We start from the raw sequence: 23,396 nt of genomic DNA, 5'->3' as shown, positions 1-23,396 counted from the left end.
GAACCGCACAGTTCTTGTACTGTCATTGCACAGAACACTTCAGTTTTCGGTGAGTCACGTTGATTTGAAATGGAATATCTCATAGAAGTGGTCAGTGTGACTAACATATGTAAAATGGAACATCTTTGAAGTATTTAAAACATAATTTGAACATTCTTTTACTGTCTCTGGTCGGCCGGAGTGGCCGAGCCGTTCTAGGCGCTATAGCCTGGAACCACGCGACCGCTACGGTCGCAGGTTCGAATCCTGCCTCGGGCATGGATGTGTGTGATGTCCTTTGGTTAGTTAGGTTTCAGTAGTTCTAAGTTCTAGGGGATTGATGACCTAAGACGTTAAGACTCATAGTGCTCAGAGCCATTTGAACCATTTTATTTTTTTTATTTTTTTTTTATTTTTACTGTCTCTGTAATGCGTATCGATGTATGACTATGTATGTGGTGGCTTGGTTCAAATGGCTCTGAGCACTATAGGACCTAACATCTGAGGTAATCAGTCCCCTAGAACGTAAAACTACTTAAACCTAACTAACCTAAGGACATCACACACATCCATGCCCGAGGCAGGATTCGAAACTGCGACCGTAGCAGCAGCGTGGTTCCTGACTGAAGCGCCTAGAACCGCTCAGCCACAACGGCCGGCTGTACAGGGTGGTTACAACCAAAGTTTAGCTACTTACGGAGGTCCAGTGTGGGCCGTAATTATCGTGCGGGAACGAAACTTGGTAGATACTCGTAGTTTAATGCGGGACAGATTTTCACTGGAAAAAAATTAGTTGAGATTGTGGCCACCAGGTGCAAATCTGGGGCAGCACACTGTTCGTATGACATTACGACATCCACGTAGTCATTTGACAAGCAATAACGTGAGTGAGCACCATGGCTATCGAGAAGAAATATCATGCGCTCTTAGCGAAATTGTTTTACATGAACGGTAGCAACTACAGTGCTGCTTTGAAAGGCTATCGCTGACTGAGGAGAGACCCGATACCAGTGAATGGTTTCAAGAAGATGATAACGAAATTCGAAAGTAGGAATGAGCTTGTTGTCCACCTGGAAGACGGAGGCTTCCTATTCCGGAGGAAATTATTGACAGGTTGCTGTTGCTGTAACGGATCATGCAACAAGAGGCCCTGGTAGTGCTGCCAGTGCTCATGCAGAGTCAGGACAATTACTCATCCCATGGTCAACAGTACGGGAAGCTTCTTCTGTTTTTGAAAGAATTAATCGCCATTTCACTGTATATTACTGAATTTTTTTCCTGTGCTAACTAGACTTTGGCCTTTACGCCATTATGGAGTACAAAGGTAAAAGTCCCGTACTCGATGATGGCGTGAACGCCGAAATCAGATAGTACAGAAGAAAAATACAGTTTTATTCAGTCAAATGCGGTTTATTCTTTCAAAAAATGCTGCACGTCTGTAGTACAGCACCATCGAAAACTTTTTAGTATGGGAAGTCTTGTGGTATATTTTACACTAGTAAATGGTTCAAATGGCTCTGAGCACTATGGGAATGAACATCTGAGGTCATCAGTCCCCTAGACTTAGAACTACTTAAAGCTAACTAACCTAAGGACAGCAAACACATCCATGCCAGAGACAGGATTCGACCTGCGTCCGTAGCAGCGGCGCGGTTCCGTACTGAAGCACCTAGGACCGCTCGGTCACAACGGCCGGTTCTACATTAGTACCCACACAAGATCTAGACGGTGCAGCAATTGTAACTTCATAATACACAGCAATGTTCTGAATTTGCTCCTTGGTTTCTGGAAGAAATGGTAGTTGATGACATGTGTGGCCCCCCAATATTCTCCGGAGTGACGAAGCGCTTTTTACATTACAGGTTGCAGTAAATACACAGAACTGCCGAATCTGGAGTAGAGTTCAGCCGCGTGTTGCGCACTAAGAGCCGTATCACTCACCTTATGTGTATATTTGTTGGTTCACAAGCACCTTCAGCGTCGGTCCGTTCTTCTTTATAGAGGATACACCTAGAGGGTCTGTCTGGTCTACCGTGATGTCTGTGCGTTATCGAGACCACCTTGTGCAGCATGTGATTGCTGCTTTGGAAGAGCGCAGCTGTGTGGGAACCACTGTTTTCATGCAAGGTGGGACAACACCTCACGTCTTTCGCTCAGTGAAAGATCTGCCTAATGCAGCCTTGCACGAACGTGTTATCTCAAGAGGGTTTCCATAAACTTGGTCTGCAAGCTAACCTGACCTGAGCAACGTTGTCTTGTTCTCTCAAGCGATTCAAAGGATTCTGTCCCTCCGATGGCTCTTCGCCACCAGTTCTCCTGTCCCCTCAGTTCCTTTCAGGGTTCAGAAGTGATCTATGCTGATGGCTCCATGGCTGCTGGCCGCACTCATTTTGCTTACACCTATGCGCGACGCACGGAATTTCGCTCCTTGCCAGATGACTGTAGTGTTTTTACTGCAGAATTGGTAGCCATCTTGCGCTCACTGGACCGTATCCGCTCCTGCTCAGGACAATCCTTCACTATCTGTAGCGACTCATTGAGCGGTTTGCACGCTATCGGCCAGTGCTTCCCTCGTCACCCGTTGGTCATCGCTATCCAGTACTCCCTTTCTCTCCTCACTCAACGTGGATTCTCGGTGGTTTTCATTTGGACCCCAGGCCATGTTGGAATTCTTTGCAATGAACCTGCCGATCGACTGGCTAAATTAGCCACGACTAGGCCATCTCTAGCTATTGGCATGCCAGAAATAGACCTTCGCTCGGCATTACGTCGTCAGGTTTTGGGCCTTTGGGATGCAGAATTGAGCACTCTTTCTTCGCCCAACAAGCTCAGGGCAATTAAGGATTCTGCAACTCCATGGCAGTGCTCCTTACGGGCCCCTCGTAAGGCCTCTGACGTTCTCTGCCAGCTCCGCATCGGCCATACTTTTTTGACTCACGGTTACCTCCTCTGTTGTGAGGACCCCCCTCTCTGTCATTGTGGATTGATGTTGACTGTGGCTCACATCTTATTGGACTGCCCCAACGTAGCCACCCTACGACGGACGTTTAGCTTTCCAGAATCGCTACCCCTGGTGTTGGCTGACGATGCCTCAGCGGCGGATCTCGTTTTACGTTTTACTCGTGATGGGGGTTTTTATCACTTTATTTAAGGGAGGGGCCTTCCACCTTATCGGTGAGTGGAGGGGATGGCAGGCTGTCATGCTCCCCCCTTCACCCCGACTGGATTGGATTCAACTGGGCTTGGTGGTTCACCCCGGCCCTCTGCCTTCCCACTCCTTTCCCCATGGGGCCTGTTACGTCCTGAGCATCTCTCTTGTCTCCTGTGCTTCTTCCTTCATGCCCCTGTCATTAGTCACTTTCTTTCCCTCACCTCATCTTCTGTCCTTTTCCTTCCTTCCCTGTCAATAGGCTATCATTTTATGGATGTTGTAGTTCCCTCTTTTAATGTGGGATTTTATCCATTTTAGTTAATCTCAGGTTGGAGGGACTGATGACCGCGTAGTTTGGTCCCTTCTCCAACCAACCAACCAACCATAACATGGCCTGAATCCACGTGATTTTGACTCTGGGGATACCTAAAAGAACACTTATCCAAGGACACGTTCGGTGTCTTACCAGCTCGGATTACACTGGAACTGCCGCGAGCAGCTGTTATCACGTCGTTTTACGGAAGCAGCATCTCGTCGACGACCCCAGTGCTCATACTGAACAAATTGTGTAAGTGATGGTTAACAATAAAGTGGACAATCTTCCGTTCTCACTTGTTTGACCGTTTCCGCCCAAGTTCTGTTCCTAACCCATTACACATGGAAACTTGTCTGTACGTCTTTCTTGGAATTACAGCGCCAAATTGCACTTGGTGGCCAAAATTGGAACTAATCTTTTTCGGGCGTAAATCGGCTCCACATTATCGTATCTGCCAAACATGGCTGTCATACGATAAGCACAGTCCACACTGGATCTCCGTACGTAGCTACACTTATATTATAGCCGTCTGTCCGACTTGGCCCGGGACAGCCCAACGGTACAGACCGACTGCCGTACCATCCTCAGTTGTCATGCATCACTCCATGCGAAAATGGAGGGGATGTGGTCAGCACACCGCCATCCTGAACATTGCCAGTTTTCGTGGCCGGAACCGTTACTCCTCAGTCAAGTAGCCGTGCGAGGGCTGAGGGCACCCCGCTTGCCAACAGCGCTCAGCAGACCTGGGCGGTCATCCATCCAAGCGGTAGCCCAGCCAGACAGTGCTGCACTTCAGTGATCTGACGTGAACCAGGGTTACCACTGCGGCAAGGCCTTTGGCTTTAACGATAACCAACCAGCATTAAATGGTTATAGACCTTTTGTAATCTCAAGGCCTATACTGATTTTGAATTCCCTGTATAGTCGATTATTTCTCTTTCTAAATCGCGTTCTCAAACAAGTAATAACGTGCCACACATGCTTAAGTGTAGAACAAACAAAGTCAGTTAAAATAAGAGAGTAAAATATTAAACGCTTAAAAGTTCTGTGCTGTAAAAATGCCGTATCGATTCAAATGGGCTTTTTAATTTAGGTGGAACATAATTTAAAAAGAAATAAATCCGTGAAATGGATGCCTTTCCTCTAGCTTCCTGAACTTCCGTTGTGAGAGCGCAACCCAATATCTGGCTGATAATATGAGACAGGAGGGAGGAGATGGGGGGGGGGGGGAGGAGGGGGGCCTCCACGAGAGAAGCGGAGCCACCTGAGGCCTGCTCTGCAGAACACGAGAGGCAGGAATATGCAGGCGCCAGCCACGCCGTGTTTTCCAATAACCGGCGTTCCCCATTCAGTGGGCGCCGCTTACGCTCAAACGCCAAGTACTCCGCATCGTGATTCATACCACAGATATTACGGAGATCGGCTACTTCTTCCCTCGATTTTCGTAGGACGTCAAACGACACAAGTTTTGAAAAATATCTTCGGGACTTGTTGGGGAATGAAAGGTAGTGCAGTTCCAGCTTTCAGGTGGGAAAAGGAAAAATTACATTATTTGAAAACCGAAATAAATTCTTTTCCGAAGCAGAGAGCATTCTCACTGTAGGTCGGAAACGCTTATACTACTCTAGGTTACAGCCGGGATGAGTATGGTGAAATTACGTTTTCTGATAATCTGTGAGGTCATCAAACGATACTGAAGTTTTGAAATGAGTGGCAGTGGCGACATTCCGTGTAGCAACTTTAGTAGAATGCAGAAACTGGCAGAGAAAACAAATCAATATAAGACGGCATCAAATCAACTCAAAAACTCTTACCTGAACGATACGAATAGGGAAGAAGATCTATTAGAAAATGTCAGATTTTCTTAATATAAACCTAGCTGACGAACAAAACCTGAACGAAGGGAAAATGAGCGTAATAACAACAATTACAGAAGCGTTCAATGATTCTGAAAGTAAAATTTTGTCACCCGATCTGAATGAAGACGCTAATATGTTTTTTTATCTTATGAAAAATCAGTAAGCGTTTCGAAATCATCCATTCATTCACTCAGAAAACGTACCGGCACTGAAACGGAAATCAACAGAGAGCAGGCCGAAATACTGAATTCCGTCATCTGAAATTATTTCACCGCGGAAGATCGTAGCAAAGTCCCTCCTTTCAACACTGGTACGAACGTCAAAAATGGTTCAAATGGCTCTGAGCACTATGGGACTCAACATCTGAGGTCATCAGTCCCGTAGAACTACTTAAACCTAACTAACCTAAGGACATCACACACGTCCATGTCCCAGGCAGGATTCGAACCTGCGACCGTAGCGGTCGCGCGGTTCCAGACTGAAGCGCCTAGAATCCCTCGGCCACCTTGGCCGGCGGTAAATAGCAATGCCAGAAACACTATCGATTCACATAATGACCTGCAGAGGACTGATTGGTTCAGGCTCTGGCATTTGACCCTGGACGTAAATGAATGTAACATATTGCGCATACACACGAAAAGAAAGCCACTACTGTACAACTACACCATTGACGAGAAACTGCTGGAAACGGCATCTACCGTACAATATCTAGGAAAACTGTCCAGAGCACCTTAAGTAGAATGACCACGTAAAACAATTGTCAGGAAAAGCAGATACCATTTTGAGATTCATGGGAAGAATCTTAAGGAAATATAACTCATCCACGAGGGAAGTGCCGTATAAGGCTCTTGTTCGAGCGATTCTTGAATATTGTTGATCAGCATGAGACCCTTACGAGGTAGGACTGTCAGAAGAGATAGAGAAGATCCAACGAAGAGCAGCGCATTTCGTCACGAGGTCGTTTCTTAGGCGCGAGAGCGTTACAGATATTCTCAACAATCTCCACTGGCAGACGTTACAAGAGAAGCGTCGTGTATCACGGAGAGGTTTCCTACTGAAATTTCGAGAGAGCACATTCCAGGAAGAGTCGAACAACGTCTTGCTTTCTTCCACATACATCTCACGTACTGACCACAACGAGAAAATTCGAGAAATTAAAGCCAATAAAAAGGGTTACCGTCAGTCATTCTTCCGACGCGCCATTAGCGACTGGAACAAGGCAACGGTGATCAGTTACTGGGCCGCAAGTACCCTCTGCCACATACAGTCGGGTTGTTCGCGGAATATGACGTAGAAGTACACTGTGTGATCAAAAGTATCCCGAACCTGGGTGACAATGACTTACAAGTCCGTGGCGCCCTCCATCGGTAATGCTGGAATTCAAAATGGTGTTGGCCTACCCTTAGCCTTGTTGACAGCTTCCACTCTCGCAGGCATACGTTCAATCAGGTGCTGGAAGGTTTCTTGGGAAATGGCAGCCCATTCTCCACGGAGTGCTGCACTGAGGAGAGGTATCGATGTCGGTCGGTGAGGCCTGGCACGAAGTCGGCGTTCAAAAACATCCCAAAGGTGTTCTATAGGATTCAGGTCAGGACTCTGTGCAGGCCAGTCTACTACAGGGATGTTATTGTCGTGTAACCACTCCGCTACAGGCCGTGCATTATGAACAGGTGCTAGATCGTGTTGAAAGATGCAATCTCCATCGGCGAATTGATCTTCAACAGTGGAAAGCAAGAAGGTGCTTAAAACATCAATGTACCGGGTGACCAAAAAGTCAGTATAAATTTGAATACTGAATAAATCACGTAATAATGTAGATAGAGAGGTACAAATTGACACACATGCTTCGAATAACATGGGGTTTTATTAGAACCAAAAAAATACAAACTTTCAAAAATGTGCGACAGATGGCGCTTCATCTGATCAGAATAGCAATAATTAGCATAACAAAGTAAGACAAAGCAAAGATGATGTTCTTTACAGGAAATGCTCAGTATGTCCACCATAATTCCTCAACAATAGCTGTAGTCGAGGAATAATGTTGTTAACAGCACTGTAAAGCATATCTGGAGTTATGGTGAGGCATTGGCGTCGGATGTTGTCTTTCAGCATCCCTAGAGATGTCGGTCGATCACGATACACTCGCGACTTCAGGTAACCCAAAAGCCAATAATAGCACGGACTGAGGTCTGTGTACCTGGGAGGCCAAGCATGACGAAAGTGGCGGCTGAGCACACGACAGTCACCAAACGACGCGCGCAAGAGATCTTTTACGCGTCTAGCAATATGGGGTGTTTTTCTTTTGGCTCTAATAAAACCCCATGTCATTCCAAGCATGTGTGTCAATTCTTACATGTCTATCTACATTATTCCGTGGTTTATTAAGTTTTCAAATTTATACAGATTTTTTAATCACCTGGTATGCCTGTGCTGTGATAGTACACTCAAAACAACAAGGGGTACAAGCCCATTGTGTACCGTGATTCGTCACTCCACTCAAAGTTTTTCCACTGTTCAATCGCCCATTGTTTACGCTCCTTACACCAAGCGATGCGTCGTTTGGCATTTACCGGCGTGATGTGGGGCTTATGAGCAGCCGCTCGACCATAAAATCCAGATTTTCTCACCTCCCGCCTAACTATCATAGTACTTGCAGTGGATCCTGATGCAGTTTGGAATTACCCTCTTCAACTGTTGGCGGTCTCTGTCAGTCAACAGACGAGGTCTGCCTATGCGCTTTTGTGCTGTACGCGTGGCTTCACGTTTCCACTTCACTATCACATCGGAAACAGTGGACCTAGGGATGTTTAGGAGTGTAGAAATCTCGGGTACACACGTATGACATAAGTGACATCTGATCACCTGAGCACGTTCGAAGTCAGTGAGTTCCACGGAGCGCCACATTCTGCTCTCTCTCGCTGTCTACTGACTACTGAGATCTCTGATATCGAGTACCAGGCAGTAGGTGGAAGCACAATGCACTTGGAGGTGTCCGGATATTTTTGATCACATAATATAGATGTTCTTAGCAATGAAAATTAGGAATTGAAGAAGCGCTAGTGCTGGTGCACTAGTTTCTGTTCTCGATGTTCATAACCAGATGGATCAGCTGTAAGCATTTTTCACAGCATATTTCTTGAAGTTCTTGTAGCTCCAACTGCGATGTAGTTAATTACCGGAGCTGAGACCTAAATATCTTTGTGGGCAGCGATAAATTTCATACATGGTGACGTCCAATGTCATTACTTTACACGATGCGTTTTTCACTGAATCGCATCTACGTAGGTGCATATGAGAGACATAGCCTGTGTCTGGTGTTAGGAATGCAATATACAGAGAAGTGCACCATTGTTATCCTTGAACAGACAGTTCTGTGCACTGTGCAGTCCGTGCGAATACCAGAGAGAGACAACCTCGCCCTGATTGGCAATTATTGTCCGTGTTTGTTCATCTCGCCGTCTCTGAATTTGCTCGCTGATGGGATAGGCTTCAAGCTTCGCGCTACATTTGCTTCTGAATCAATACCAGCTAATGAAGTGCGAACTTCCGAACAACCTGTGGCGTTGAGTTAATATACCAAAATTTATTTCTCTTTGTCTGGGTCATGAATCTAATAAAGATATAACTAATTAACCTTGTTACTGAATGGTAGGGGGGAGTTCATCAAGTGTTTGATTTCAGTGTTTGACAGCGATACGAATTTTCGAATGTAGGTAACTACACTAGAACGGAAAAGGGGTTTCAGATATTCGCTCATAACTGAAAGCAAGCAAGGGATGGTGTCCATGGGCTCTCTAAGTACATCAATGTGCTTCAGTAAAGATACTAAAATACAGATTAGTTAATGCAAATTTTAATGTGAAAAGCTTTTATCGAAATTCATGACAAAAAGCTGTAATTTGCTGAGCTTTGTGAACTGGTGTCCAACTACGTATTTTGAGAATTTTAATTCTAACATAATTTTGTTACCAGCAACTGCTGAAGACTGACTGTTGCTTGCTTGCTGATGTAACGCACGGCCCAATTTACCTGAGGATATTACCGAAGAGGTGACACAACTTCCGAGCAGACGTCATAGTCGAAATTTTCATACGTATGTTAATAACACTTGCCTTTGTAACTGTACTGTCATTACAAACCATCTGACGATGCATTTACCTCGCTTTACATGTAAAACAAAGAAGCAACAGAAGTAGAGAGGTAAATATTCTTACATCTTCCAGCGCTGGAGCTGCTGGTGATCACCCGTGGTACAAACTCCATGAAGAATCGGAGCATTGCTCTCCAGAAAGATCGACGGCTTTCGACAAACCACTAGCAGACTGTTTGGAGCATGAAGACTACTTAGAACAAGCATAGAAGTCTTGCTTCTTACGATTGTCATTAGCTCATTTTCTGTGCCAATCAAGAACCTTAATAACCGCATTTTCACAAAAAAGAGAAAAAATCACTTCGATGTAGTTCTGGACCATTCTGCATCTACATATATACTCAGCTAGCCACCAGGCGGTGTGTGGCGGAGAGCAAAGTTCGCGCCAAAGTCATATTCCCCCCCCCCTCCCCCCCCCCCTCTGTTCCACTCGCGGATCGCGCCAGGGAAAAACGACCGGATCGCGCCAGGGAAAAACGACTGTCTGAACGCCTCAGTACGAGCTCTTATTTCCCTTACCTTTGAATGATGATCATTGCGCGATTTGAAAGTTGATGGTAATAATATATGCTCTACATCCACGGTGAAGATCGGATTTCGGAATTTAGTGAGCAGCCCCTTCTGTTTAGCGTGCCGTCTATCTGCCAGTGTGTCCCACTTCAAACTTTCTCTGAGATTTGTAGCGCTCTCGCGATGGCTAAATGTACCCGTCACGAATCTTGCCGCTCTTCTTTGGAGCTTCTCAATCTCTTGAATCAGACCCAACTGGTAAGGGTCCCATACAGACGAACAATACTCTAAGACTGGACGAACTAACGTGTTTTAAGCTATTTACTTCGCTAAAGGACTGCATCGCTTCAGGATTCTACCAATAAACCGCAATCTAGAGTTCGCCTTTCCCGTTACTTGTGCAATCAGATCATTCCATTTGAGATCATTTCGAATAGTCACACCCAGATACTTGACGGATGTTACCGCTTCCATAGACGGGGCATTTATTTTTTACTCGTACATTAATGGGGATTTTCGCTTTGTTATACGCAGTAGGTTACACTTACTAATATTGAGAGATAACTGCCAGTCATTACACCACGCATTTATTTTCTGCAAATCCTCATTGATTTGTTCACAACTTTCGTGTGATACTACTTTCCTGCGGACTACAGCATCATGGGCAAACACTCTAATGCCGCTGTCAGTACCATCAGCCAGATTGTTTACGGAAATCGTAAAAAGCAGCGGACCTATTACGCCGCCCAGTGGCACACCTGGAGTCACGCTTGTTTCTGTTGAAGTCACCCCGTTCAGGACGACATACTGATGCCTGTCTGTTAGAAAACTTTCTATCCAACCGCATATGTCATCGGATAGACCGTAAGCGAACACTTTGTGGAATAAGCGACAGTGCGGAACTGAGTCGAACGCCTTTCGAGAGTCGAGAAATATGGCATCAACCTGGGAGCTGATATCTAGAGCCTGTTGTATATCATGCACAAAGAGGGCAGGCCGTGTCTGGCATGACAACTGTTTCTTAAAACCGTGCTGGTTTCTGCAGATGAACTTCTCAGAGTCTAGAAAGGTCATTATGTCTGAACACAAAATATGAACGTCAGAGGTTTGCTCTAGGTGACATAATGAGCTGCACACAATCTTCAAATCTGACCATGAATGTTTCACGTGCAGTCAGACGAAAGCAAACATATCACTGAGCCCATACCCTTTACTGTAGGGATCAGAAGCCTAAATTTTGGACAGCTTCATTAAGCACTAATTGAAGTTTAGAAACATACAGAGTCATTCATCTGTTCGAGTAACGTTTCCCCACGCTACGACTATGAAATGATGGCAATAGCAAGCGCCTTTGCTCAGTGAAAAAGTGATACGTCATTCACCCTGATAATGAGAAAACTCACACTTCATTAGAGTGTCTTGAGAGTAACTTACAAGTATTTATTCAGCGTATACCGACAAACTAAATATTTTACTGAAGGCTTGCTTGTTTCGCAACAGCGAATATTAATGACGCAATATGCTACACCCATGGTCGTCTAACGGCTTCTCTTATTCACAGCTGCAGTAATTTCCTCTTATATCTGAGTTGTCAATATAGGAGAAGTTCCTATTAAAACATGATACTTCTTTCCTTATTGACTTTTATTTACATTATACATTCTGTTAGGTTTACATCAGTGACTCAAACTCAAAATCCGCTGAAAGCAAACAAAACAGAATAATACAACATAGAATTATAAGCTGACGGAACAAACATACCAATACTAGTAATAAGAATACAGTACAGTACAACCATTGTTGTGGCTGGCACACTTTTGGCGCCGGTTATTATAGGTGGTAGCCATTAATGCCATAAAACGTCGGGAGGACTGCTCAGAAAAGTGAGCAGGGCAAGAATCACCAGCTCGCTGGTGGCCATGGAATCATAAATGCGGCAATACAAACATCATATTTTACTTAGCAATAAACCCACCATGGTAGCCAAGAGCGCTAACGCGCCGCTTCCTGGACTCGGGTAAGCACACCAGCTCCGGATCGAGTCCGCCCGGCGGATTAACGACGACGGCTGGTGTGCCGGCCAGCCTGGATGTGGTATTTAGGCGGTTTTCCACATCCTACAAGGTGAATACCGGGCTGGTCCCCACGTCCCGCCACAGTTACACGACTCGCAGACATTTGAAACGCATTCACACTATTTCACGATTTACACTAGACGCAGACAGCTGGGGTACACTACTTCCGTCCCGTGGGGTATGGGGTGGCGGCAGGAAGGGCATCCGGTCGCCCCTCACAATTAACCATGCCAATTCCGCACTTAACCCTGCCGACCCTGCGCACAATGCGGGATAAAGGCAGTAGCAAGAGAAGAAGAATTTTACTTAGCAAGAACTCGTAAAGTAGCAGCACGCCGTGTCACTATTGTGTGCACCGACTCCGGTAGGCAGAACCCCTGTCAGCGTAACACAAGGTAGGAGCTGGCACATCGCGTATGCCAGAAGGCAGCAAGGCGACCTCGTTAGAGTCGCTGCGTCAGAAGCCTTGCTAGCGCGTCACTATGTCAGGCATTCTGCTGACAGCAAGAAAACGAAGTGCCTGATAGGTAGAGGCCCTGTTAGCATAACACAAGTCGGTGCGCTGGCAGGCTAAGGACTAGAGCAGGCAGCAAGGCGGCCTTGCTAGAATCGCTTTATCAGCAGCCTTGCGAGACCGTCACAATCCTGTGGCATTCTGCTGACAGCAAGGTAACTAATTGCCTAACAGGCAGCAGTCGGCAGTAGGTCAGGTGTGTGATGCGCCAAATGCAGTCAGCAAACCGGGGATCCGTTCTGAGACGTTCACATGTCACTGATGACATCTGCAACGATTCTCCAACCAGTTGACGTCCTTCAAAGCATCATGTATAGGCGTGGTCCGTAGACCAACAGCAGACAGAGGCGGCGGCTCGTTGTAGTTGAGGTTAGGTGATCGACATTAGGACGATGGCTGAAGCGGAGCAATACTCGGCAATGGCAGCAGTCGATGACAGTTACTGCTAGGCCAGCGCAGCTCGTATTTATACTCGGTCGCCCCTGTTTTATTACGACAAGGCGCTGCTTCTGGGCATGTAGAGGGGCCGAGACAGTGTACATATTATCGGCTTAGTTCTTTAAAAAAGACTAAGAAAAAAGTGTTTCTGAAGACAAATTAGCCTTCATTGGTTCTTATTATTTATAGCCAAAGTCCTATGTATAATCCACTTAACGCTTGTTCTACAAATTAAAGCACAGTATATGAAAGAATTATGCTAGTACACACATGCAAACATTTCAATGAACCTGTTTCACACAGTTTAAATAAGCACAAAGAAAAAAAATTTGTCGTTCCAAGATTTCATGTCACCATCACGTAACACCATGTCTGCTCTCGATAATGGCCTCAAGTCGACGATGAGAGCCCACAAGTTTCTTGAGGAATACAATATCCAAGTCACTCAGATCTGTCAAATTTCCCTGATTCTATTCATAATAGCACCTATCGTTTTCTGTGCCATCTTGGGAGACGCTAGTGTCCATGGTATACTCATTATGAAGATATAGCAGAAAAGGCTGACACTGCTTCACCTCGGATGTTGCAGTAAATATTGTGTTTCACGTCCGCTGTAACCCGAATGAGTTGGCCCAAATCAGAGTACGTAAACGCCCCCAGATCTCAGTGGATCACCTCCGGCCTGAACTGCACCCTCGAAACACTGCGGGACAAACGCCACATGGGGCCATCAGCGCACTCAACTTTTCGCAACATTTGGAAACATGAAAAATCGGAGATCGTCGGTCAACACTTAACGTCTCCAATCAGCTGCTGTCCAGTTTACGGGTTATTTGGTCCACTGAGGTAATGCGGCTAAAGTGGCAGCTGTGAGTAACGGCCTATCTCGGTCTACCCGGTTCCAAATGGCTGTTCTATGCATCTCCTTTCGGAATATTTCCTTGTCAGCTGGTTGAGGTGTGCCTCCTTTCACTGACAGCTGCAATTCCAATCGGGCGTGAACCCAGCTGACACTAACACTGCTTGTCACCCGTCTCTGGCGCCTGTCCACTAAGATCCTGTTACGACCAGTGTTTCCTACTCTGTGTTCCTTGTAGGTAAATTAGACAGCTGCTTTGATAACACCAACGATTCAGACAACTTAATTCACGGTGTTGTTAAGAGTACGTCCGAACACGGTAGTTCAATTGTGTCATCCTGACCGTTCTCCATGTACTTTGCTTATTCCATGCAACCGCACATACACCATTTCACTGCCATGACTAAGGCCAGTAGCGGAGGCTCACATAACTTACAAATACCAGTTATGTTTTGCATGGCGAACATAGAAGCAAACATTTCAATTAAGCTGCCGATTTTTGCATGCACACAAGGTAGTTATGGACGACGCTGGTGGCTGTGTGGCGTGGCGCATTGTATCGCGCCTCTGCAAGTCAAACGGTAGAGAGCAGACAGAGAGAGATAATCAGTGAATGGTCTCGCATAACAGATGTGGTCTGGTGCTCGAGGTAGCTGCAAGTACTTACGGTTGTGGTCAAAAGGTGTCAGCATCTTTCGGACTGTAAAATCATATGTAAATGAAACTGCATATTTTGGAAACAGAACTGTATATCCTGTGAATATTACGTCTTCTATTAATTAGTGTTGATTTAAAAAGTTTAATTATTAGTGTGAATGGTGGAGTGAATGGAAAGTGATATAACACATAAATATTGTTATGTCTAGTAACTGACTAGACGCTAGCGTGAGATCTGTGTCCGTACAGAGAGTGAATGACACTCAGGGGAAATTGATAAAGTACAACTCGCCAGTTAATGGTGGTGGGCAACAAGAAACACTTTATTATAATTCTGTTATTTAAAGAGAGTGTTATTTTGGTAACTGTGGCTTTTCTAAATTTGTTCTTTTAATAAACTGTTCAGTAAAGTTATTAGGTCGTGATTGGTCAAATGAAAAAGATGCGGCATTGCACGGTTTAATTCTGATATCAGATTGGTTATGATGTAAATCAGCCAGTCAGAGGTACTACGTTCGCATGTATTTTGTGCACTAAGGGGTTGCTAAATAAAGGAATTATGAGTAGATGTAATAATTTTACGGAATAACGAGAAACACTTGACTGTGGAGTGCCGCAAAGTGAAAGCGAACGCGTGAGAAAGACGAACAGGCGAACTGTGATGTGACTTTTGAATAACCAAAATACGCGTGGTATATTGTTCAAGTCGGGACCAAGAAGTAAATATTCAAAGAGATGGATATGGATAACATTAAGAGTCAGATCCTCTCACAGGCAATCCGTTTTGGTACTATTTCCGGTACAAGGTTTGGCTAAACACCATATGCTGGATACCATGAGTGACTGCGATTGCGTGTGGGTGTTGAAATTTTAACTCTACACTAGCAGGGAAATGACGATATCTTTGTATCGAACAAATAACAAGAATATATTAAAGTTCACATTTAAAAATTGTGTGTGTGTGTGTGTGTGTGTGTGTGTGAATTCCTAAGGGACCAAACTGCTGAGGTCATAGGTCCCTAGACTTACACACTACTTAAACTAACTTATGCTAAGAACAACGCACATACCCATGCCCGAGAGAGGACTCGAACCTCCGGCGGGAAGGTCCGCGCAATCCGTAACGTGGCGTCTCAAAAACTGTCTATCCGTTAGTAGTTCAGAGTAATCCTGAAAGCAGAAAACATGTTGCACCCTGTGGACACGGATAGTGTGACCGGTTCCACTACAGCTTTCCGGTCGACATAACTTACACGGAAGCGCCAAGGAAACTGGTACAGGCATGCGTAATCAGATACAGGGATATGTAAAGCAGGCAGAATACGGCGCTGAGGTCGGCAACGCCTATATAAGACAACAAGTGTCTGGAATAGTTGTTAGATCGGTTACTGATGCTACAGTGGCAGGTTATCAAGGTTTAAGTGAGTTCGAACGTGGTGTTTTAGTCAGCGCTCGAGCAATGGGACACAGCATAACCGGGGTAGTGGAGATTTTCTCGTGCGACCATTTCATGAGTGTACCGTGAATATCTGAAATCCGGTAAAACATCGAATCTCCGACATTGCTGCGGCCGGAAAAATATCCTAGTAACGACTGAAGAGAATCGTTCAACGTGACAGATGGGAACCCTTCCGCAAATTGTTAGAGATTTCAATGCTGGACAATCAACAAGTATCAGCGTGCGAACTATTCAACGAAACATCATCAACATGGGCTTTCGGAGCCGAAGGCCCACTCGTGTACCCTTGATGACTGCATGACAAAACTTTACGCCTCGCCTGGGCTTGTCAATACCGACATTGGACCTGGTAGGACAAGTCTCGTCTCAAATTGTGTCGAGTGGATGGACGTGTATGGATATTCAGACAACCACATGAATCCATGGACCCTGCATGTCAGCAGAGGAGTGCCCGAGCTGGTGGAGCCAATGTAATGGTGAGCGGCGTGTGCAGTTGTAGTGATATGGGACCTCCTGATACGTCTAGGTACGACTTTGACAAGTGACACTGACGTAGGCATCCTGCGTGAACACCTGCATCCATTCATATCCATTGTGCATTCCAACAGACTTTGGCAATTCCAGCAGGACAATGCGACACCCCACAGGTCAAGAATTGGTACAGTGTGTCTCCAGGAACACTCTTCTGAGTTTAAACACTTCCGCTGGCCACCAAACTCCCCAGGCATGAACATTATTTAGCGTGTCTGGATGCCTTGCAACGTGCTGTTCACAAGAGATCGCCACACCCTCGTATTTTTATAGATTTATGGACATCCCTGCAGGATTATTGGTGTCACTTCCCTCCAGCACTATTTCAGACGTTATAGGTGTCCATACCATACCGTGTTGCAGCATTTCATTGCGCTCGCGGGGGCCCTACACGATATTAGGCAGGTGTACCAGTTTCTTTGGCTCTTCAGTGAATATTGTTCGTTCTCTAACAGGGAAGGCGTGCGTTCGTGCTGCACAAAAAGATCACCGCAAGGTGGGTATACAAAATTTTCAGCTGGTGTGATGATTGGGAGATAGCCCTAAATGTGGAAAAATTTAAGTTAATGCGGATGAATAGAAAGATCAAACCTGTAATGTTCGGATACAGTATTACTAGTGTCCCGCTTGACACAGTCAATTCGTTTAAATATCTGGGCGTAACGCTGCACCGCGATATGAGATGAAACGAGCAAGTGACAACTGTGGCAGGGAAGGCGAATGGTCGACTTCGGTTTATAGTGGATATTTTAGGAAAGAGCTGTTCACCTGTAAAGGAGACCGCATACAACATGCTGCTGCTGCGACATATTCTTTAGTACTGCTCCTGTGTTGGAGATCCGTACCAGGTCGGATTCAAGGAAGACATCGAAGCTATTCAGAGGCGGGGTGCTGGATTTATTACTGGTAGGTTCGAACAACACTTTAAGTGTTACGGAGATGCTTTGGGATCTCAAATGGGAATCCCTGGAGGGAAGACGATTTTCTTTTCGAGAAATACTATTGAGAAAATTGAGAGAATTCTCATTTCACGGTGACTGCCAAACGATTCTATGTGCCGCCAACATGCACTGCACGCAAGGATCACGAAGATATGCGACATTTTTCCACGATATATCGATATCGGAATGGCAACAACGATATTTTTATTTTATATTATATTTTTTCGCAATTTTCAGTACGTATTTGAAATCGTAATACAGAAGATAATTTTTCTTTCACTGCGTGAAGGAATCTTACTACTTTTTGAGCTTTTATCACGTCCAGTCTTTCTCTTTGACTGTTTGAAGCAAGTGCAGATGGCACAAAGAAGAAATACGATTGCACTTGGGAGGGGAGGGGGGGGGGAGGCGTGGCTCTGTGAATGGAAAACAAGATTTCCGATGTGAAGAAATAGCACACCAGTTGCGTTAAAAACAATTTTTAACGCAACTAGTGTTCTAGTTCTTCACATTAGCACTCTTCAAAAAGAGTTGCTGAAAGTGATGTACAAAAATCTAAATGACAAGAGTGGTCTTTGCGGTTGGCGGAGACGTGTGAGGGGAAATGCTGACGTAATTGGTGCTCGGTGCTGCCAACAGAAACTGCAGCGTTCAGCTTCATCACCCAGTTTTGACGCTGCAACTGCTAGGTCACTGGCGCCGGCAAAAATGGAAGGACGCGAAGTCGACATGATGTGTTCTGGACAAATCCGATACGTGACGAAACCGAACGGTGGAACCATCGGACACCTTTTATAGTGCCACTTACACGCAGTTACCATTGTTAGCAAAGTGATTATCGTCGAGAGTCAACGTGCACCATTTTCCTTTCAATCCTTACATGGGCGGGGGGGGGGGGGGGGGATGCAGGCTGCTCGCTTGTTGAGTGCGGAATATGTAGTAATAAATCAATACTTAATTATACAGCTCTAAAACAGGCAGTATATTTACAATGTGCAACCCGTATTTCCGTATTTCATTGGCCGATAAACCAATATTTTTCCCGACGATACATCGATACTGTTTTTCCACAATGACTTTTTTAAATATCGATGTATGGGATTCCCTATATCTGGAAACGAATGATTTGGCGTATGAATCACACTGTACCCTGTGACAATCCAATAAATGGGTTTGGCTTTCGTGAATGCCTGGAGAACGTTATCTGCCATCTTATGTAGTGGCAGCATGAAAGGACGGAGGAGGTGGGGTTACAGTACGAGAGAGCTTTTCGAGGTTAATATGCGGTCCTCTCATAGCGCTCAAGAAAACGATGAGTGCGTACAATAGAGGAACGTTTCGGAGACGATGACTGATGGTATCAGCAAGACAGTGCACACTGCCATAAAGCAGCAGCTATGAGGTAATCGTTTGGGGGCCGAAATGGACTGTCCTGCACAGAGTCGCAACGTGGGCCTTGTGGAACACGTTCTAGATAAGTTAGGGCATCTACTTTGTTTCACGTGCAACGGCGAGGTTAAGGTTGTTCCACTTAGAGAATATATATAGGCGGTATTTTTATTTTATGTTCTATTTTTTCGCAATTTTCGGAAAATATTTGAAATTGTTCATTTGAAATCGTAATAGAATTTCCAGAATAGAACAAAATCGGTGTATCGACAAATCGATATTTTATATACGGCCCTAATTCCTTCTCCTGATGTCATGTGATTCTTTTACAACTACAACCCGCAATGCTTGACGGTCCTTGCCCATCAGTACATGAGGTCTGTGTGGTGTTAGTGCAGCTGCGCTTGTTCCTCCGTTCCACTTGACAGTCACATCACAAACAATCGACGTCGACGACTCTTAAAATGTTGTAATTTGGCTGACGGATTTGCTACTTAAGTGACATCGAGTGGTTAGTTCAGGTTCGAAGTCAGTGACCTCTCCTGACCAAGCCGCTCTGCTGTTACAGCTTCTTTACTGATAACACAATACATCCCGCCTCCTTTTATGCAGTGTGCTCCACCTATCGTGACATCAAGTGGTCGTTTCCTCATTACATAGGACTGTCGGAATTCTTTTGATCAGCTAGTGCACATAGACAAATTTCAGTAAAGGTGATGAAATAAATTTCTTCCTGCAGCTTGCGTGCGTGGTGCAATTTTTCAAACCAGTAAAGCGTAATTGATTAATGATCTCTGGTGGCTGGATTACGTCTCACACGTCCTCCTCGGTCAGGGCCAGGTAGCCGCTAGCCAGGGCGGCCTGGATTTGGCAGCGTCCGTCCTCTGGGGACGCCGCGACTCCTCCGCGGCGAGAGTGAATAATGAAAAGCCTCGCGGCTGCCGTTCGCCTGAATTATTGCCGAGGCCGCAGATAACGATCACACCTCGCCTGCAGATCCACCCCGGCCGCAGCTTCCTCCCGGGAGGGAGGGAGGTGGAGGCGAGGAAATGAGGCCCACAGTGCTACACATGCACACCGTTGTAAAACTTCCGCCATTCCACACGCGCAGCGTTATGTGTTGACTACTGGGCCGCGTTGAGGCATGACAGGGCCAAAGAACGAGTCCACCTCTAATTACACTACTGGCCATTAAAATTGCTACGCCACGAAGGTGGCGTGATACAGACGCGAAATTTAACCGACAGGAAGAAGATGCTGTGATATCCAAATGATTAGCTTTTCGGAGCATTCCCACAAGGTTGGCGCCGCTGGCGATACCTACAACGTGCTGACATGAGGAAAGCTTCCAACCGATTTCATATACAGAAACAGCAGTTGACCGGCGTTGCCTGGTGAAACGTTGTTGTGATGCCTCGTTTAAGGAGGTGAAATGCGTACCATCACGTTTCCGACTTTGATATGGGTCGGATTGTAGCCTATCGCGATTGCGGTTTATCGTATCGCGACATTCCTGGTCGCGTTGGTCGAGAGCCAATGACTGTTAGCAGAATATGAAATAGGTGGATTCAGGGGGGTAATACGGAACGCCGTGCTGGATCCCAACGGCCTCGTATCACTAGCAGTCGAGATGACAGGCATCTTATCCGCATGGCTGTAACGGATCGTGCAGCCACGTCTCGATCCCTGAGTCAACAGATGGGGACGTTTGCAAGACAACAAGCATCTGCACGGACAGTTCGACGACGTTTGCAGCAGCATCGACTATCAGCTCGGAGACCATGGTTGCGGTTACCCTTGACGCTGTATCACGAACAGGAGCGCCTGCGATGGTGTACTCAACGACGAACCTGGGAGCACGAATGGCAAAACATCATTTTTTCGGATGAATCCAGACTCTGTTTACAGCATCATGATGGTCGCATCCGTGTTTGGCAACTTCGCGGTGAACATACATTGGAAGCGTGTATTCGTCATCGCCATACTGGCGTATCACTCGGCGTGATGGTATTTGGGTGCAATTGGTTACACGTCTCGGTCACCTCTTGTTCGTATTGACGGCACTTTGAACAGTTGACGTTGCATTTCAGATGTGTGACGACCCGCGACTCTACCCTTCATTTGATCCCTGCGAAACCCTACATTTCAGCAGGATAATGCACGACCGCATGTTGCAGGTCCTGTACGGGCCTTTCTGGATACAGAAAATGTTCGACTGCTGCCCTGGCCAGCACATTCTCCAGATCTCTCACCAACTGAAAACGTCGTGTCAATGATGGCCGAGCAACTGGCTCGTCACAATACGCCAGTCACTACTCTTGATGAACTGTGGCATCGTGTTGAAGCTGCATGGGCAGCTTTACCTGTACACGCCACCCAAGCTCTGTTTGATTCAATGCCCAAGCGTATCAAGGCCGTTATTACGGCCATGTCAATTCTAGTATAATATATTTGTCCAATGAATACCCGTTTATCATCTGCATCTTAATGGCCAGTAGTGTAGAAAGTTTTGGGCGACATCTATTGTATGGGCAAAACGTTTCTCTCCCAGATGTTCTGCTACTCGAACGACTGAAAAATGAGAAATTTTCGCACGACTTCTTCGCATCTTCATTTGCTTTCTCTCTGTACACGTTCATGCAACGAAATACCACTTTTTATATTCAGGTCCTCTCTGCGGTGAAGTGCTTTAGGAAGCCCCCTAATTTCGCGTCGGACCTCAGTATGTCGGTATGGTGCGGTAACTCGCAGTGGTATAGACTCAACAAGTCGTAGAAAGTCACTCGCAACAATTTTGAGCCCTGCTTCTCTTATAGCCAACCGTAATTCCGAAGGTGTTGCCGGTGCATGACTATGTGCACGATCTGATCTCTCCATTATGTCCCGTAAATGATCGATGGGACTCATGGCGGGCGACCTAGGTGGTCAAATCATTTGCTAGAACTGCCCAGAGTGTTCTTGAAACCAACTGCGAACAGCTGTGAACCGGTGACGTGCCTCGCTGTCATCCATAAAAATTTCATAGTTGTTTGGGAACATGAAGTCCAAGAATGGCAGCAGATGGTCTTCAAGTAGCCGGACATATCCATTTTCAGTCATTGATCGGTTCAGTTGGACCAGAGGACCCAGTCAATTCCATGTAAAAACAGACCACGCCATTATGGAGCCGCCACTATCTTGCACCGTGCCTTATTGACAACTTGGGTCCTTGGCTTCGTGGAATCTGCGCCGCAGTCGAATCCTACCATCAACTCTTACCAACTCAGACCAGTTCTCACCTGACACGTCGATGGTTTTCCAGTCTTCTAGGATCCGACCAACACAGTCAGTACAAAGGTGTCGGTCACGGTGGCCGAGCGGTTATAGGCGCTTCAGTCAGGAACTGCGCGACTGCTACGGTCGCAGGTCCGAATCCGGCTTTGGGCATGGATGTCCTTAGGTTAGTTAGGTTTAAGTAGTTCTAAGTTCTAGACGACTGATGACCTCAGTCCCATAGTGCTCAGAGCCATTTGAACCATTTGAGTACAAAGGAGAAGAAATGTGCTGTTAGCAATGGCACTTGCTTCCGTCATTTGCTATCACAGCCCATTAAGAGCAAGTTTCGCAGCACATTCGTAACGGATACGTTAGTCGTACATCCCCCGTTGATTTCTAGAGTTACATCACGCAGTGTTGCTTGTCTGTTAGCACCGACAACTCTACGCAAATGCCACTGCTCTCCGTCCTTAAATGAAGGCCATTGGTCACTGCGTTTTCCATGACGACAGACAGTGCCTGAAATTTGGTATTCTCAGCACACTCTTGACACTGTGGATATCGGTATATTGAATTCCCTAACGATTTCCGAAATCGAACGTTCCATGCGTCTGGCTCCAGCTATCATTCCACGTTCAAAGTCTGTTACTGCCCGTCGTGTGGCCATAATTACGTTGGAAACCATTTAACATGAATCACTCGAGTACAGATGATAGCTTCGCGAATGCATTGCCCTTTAATACCTTGGGCACGTGATACTGCCGCCATCTGTATATGTGGTTATCGCTATCCCTTGGCTTTTGTTACGTTACTGTAGGATGTTGTATTCTCTTTACTCAGATGTCTGGTCGATGTAGATCTCCATGCGAGTCTATCCTATGCAACCTGCTTCGTCTCTGCATAACTTCTGCGATCCACATCCTACTGAACTTGCTCCTCACGCTTCCCTCTACTTTCAGACTGACCATTCCTGTATGTCTCTAGATGACTCCTGTGCAATCGATCCCTTCTTTCACAAGAACTGTGCCACAAATTTATTTTTCCGTAAATCGGTTGAATATTTATGCTTACGAGATTTATCCACCTAATCTTCAGTATTCCTTTGAAGCAACACGTTTCGCAAGTTTCAATTGTTTACTTGTATGAACTGTTTACCCTTCACGTATCACTTCTGCACAAGGCTACACTCCAGACGAATGCCTTCAGGAAAAGATTTCCTTACATTTAAATATGTGTTCGACGTTGTCGAATTTCTCGTTTACAGTGAAGCTCTTCGTGTTACTGCATCTCCTTTTTACATCATCTTTATTTCT

The sequence above is a fragment of the Schistocerca americana genome, chromosome 7 (assembly GCF_021461395.2).
Source record: "Schistocerca americana isolate TAMUIC-IGC-003095 chromosome 7, iqSchAmer2.1, whole genome shotgun sequence".
Lineage (NCBI taxonomy): Eukaryota > Metazoa > Arthropoda > Insecta > Orthoptera > Acrididae > Schistocerca > Schistocerca americana.
Note: the sequence above shows the minus strand (reverse complement) of the source record.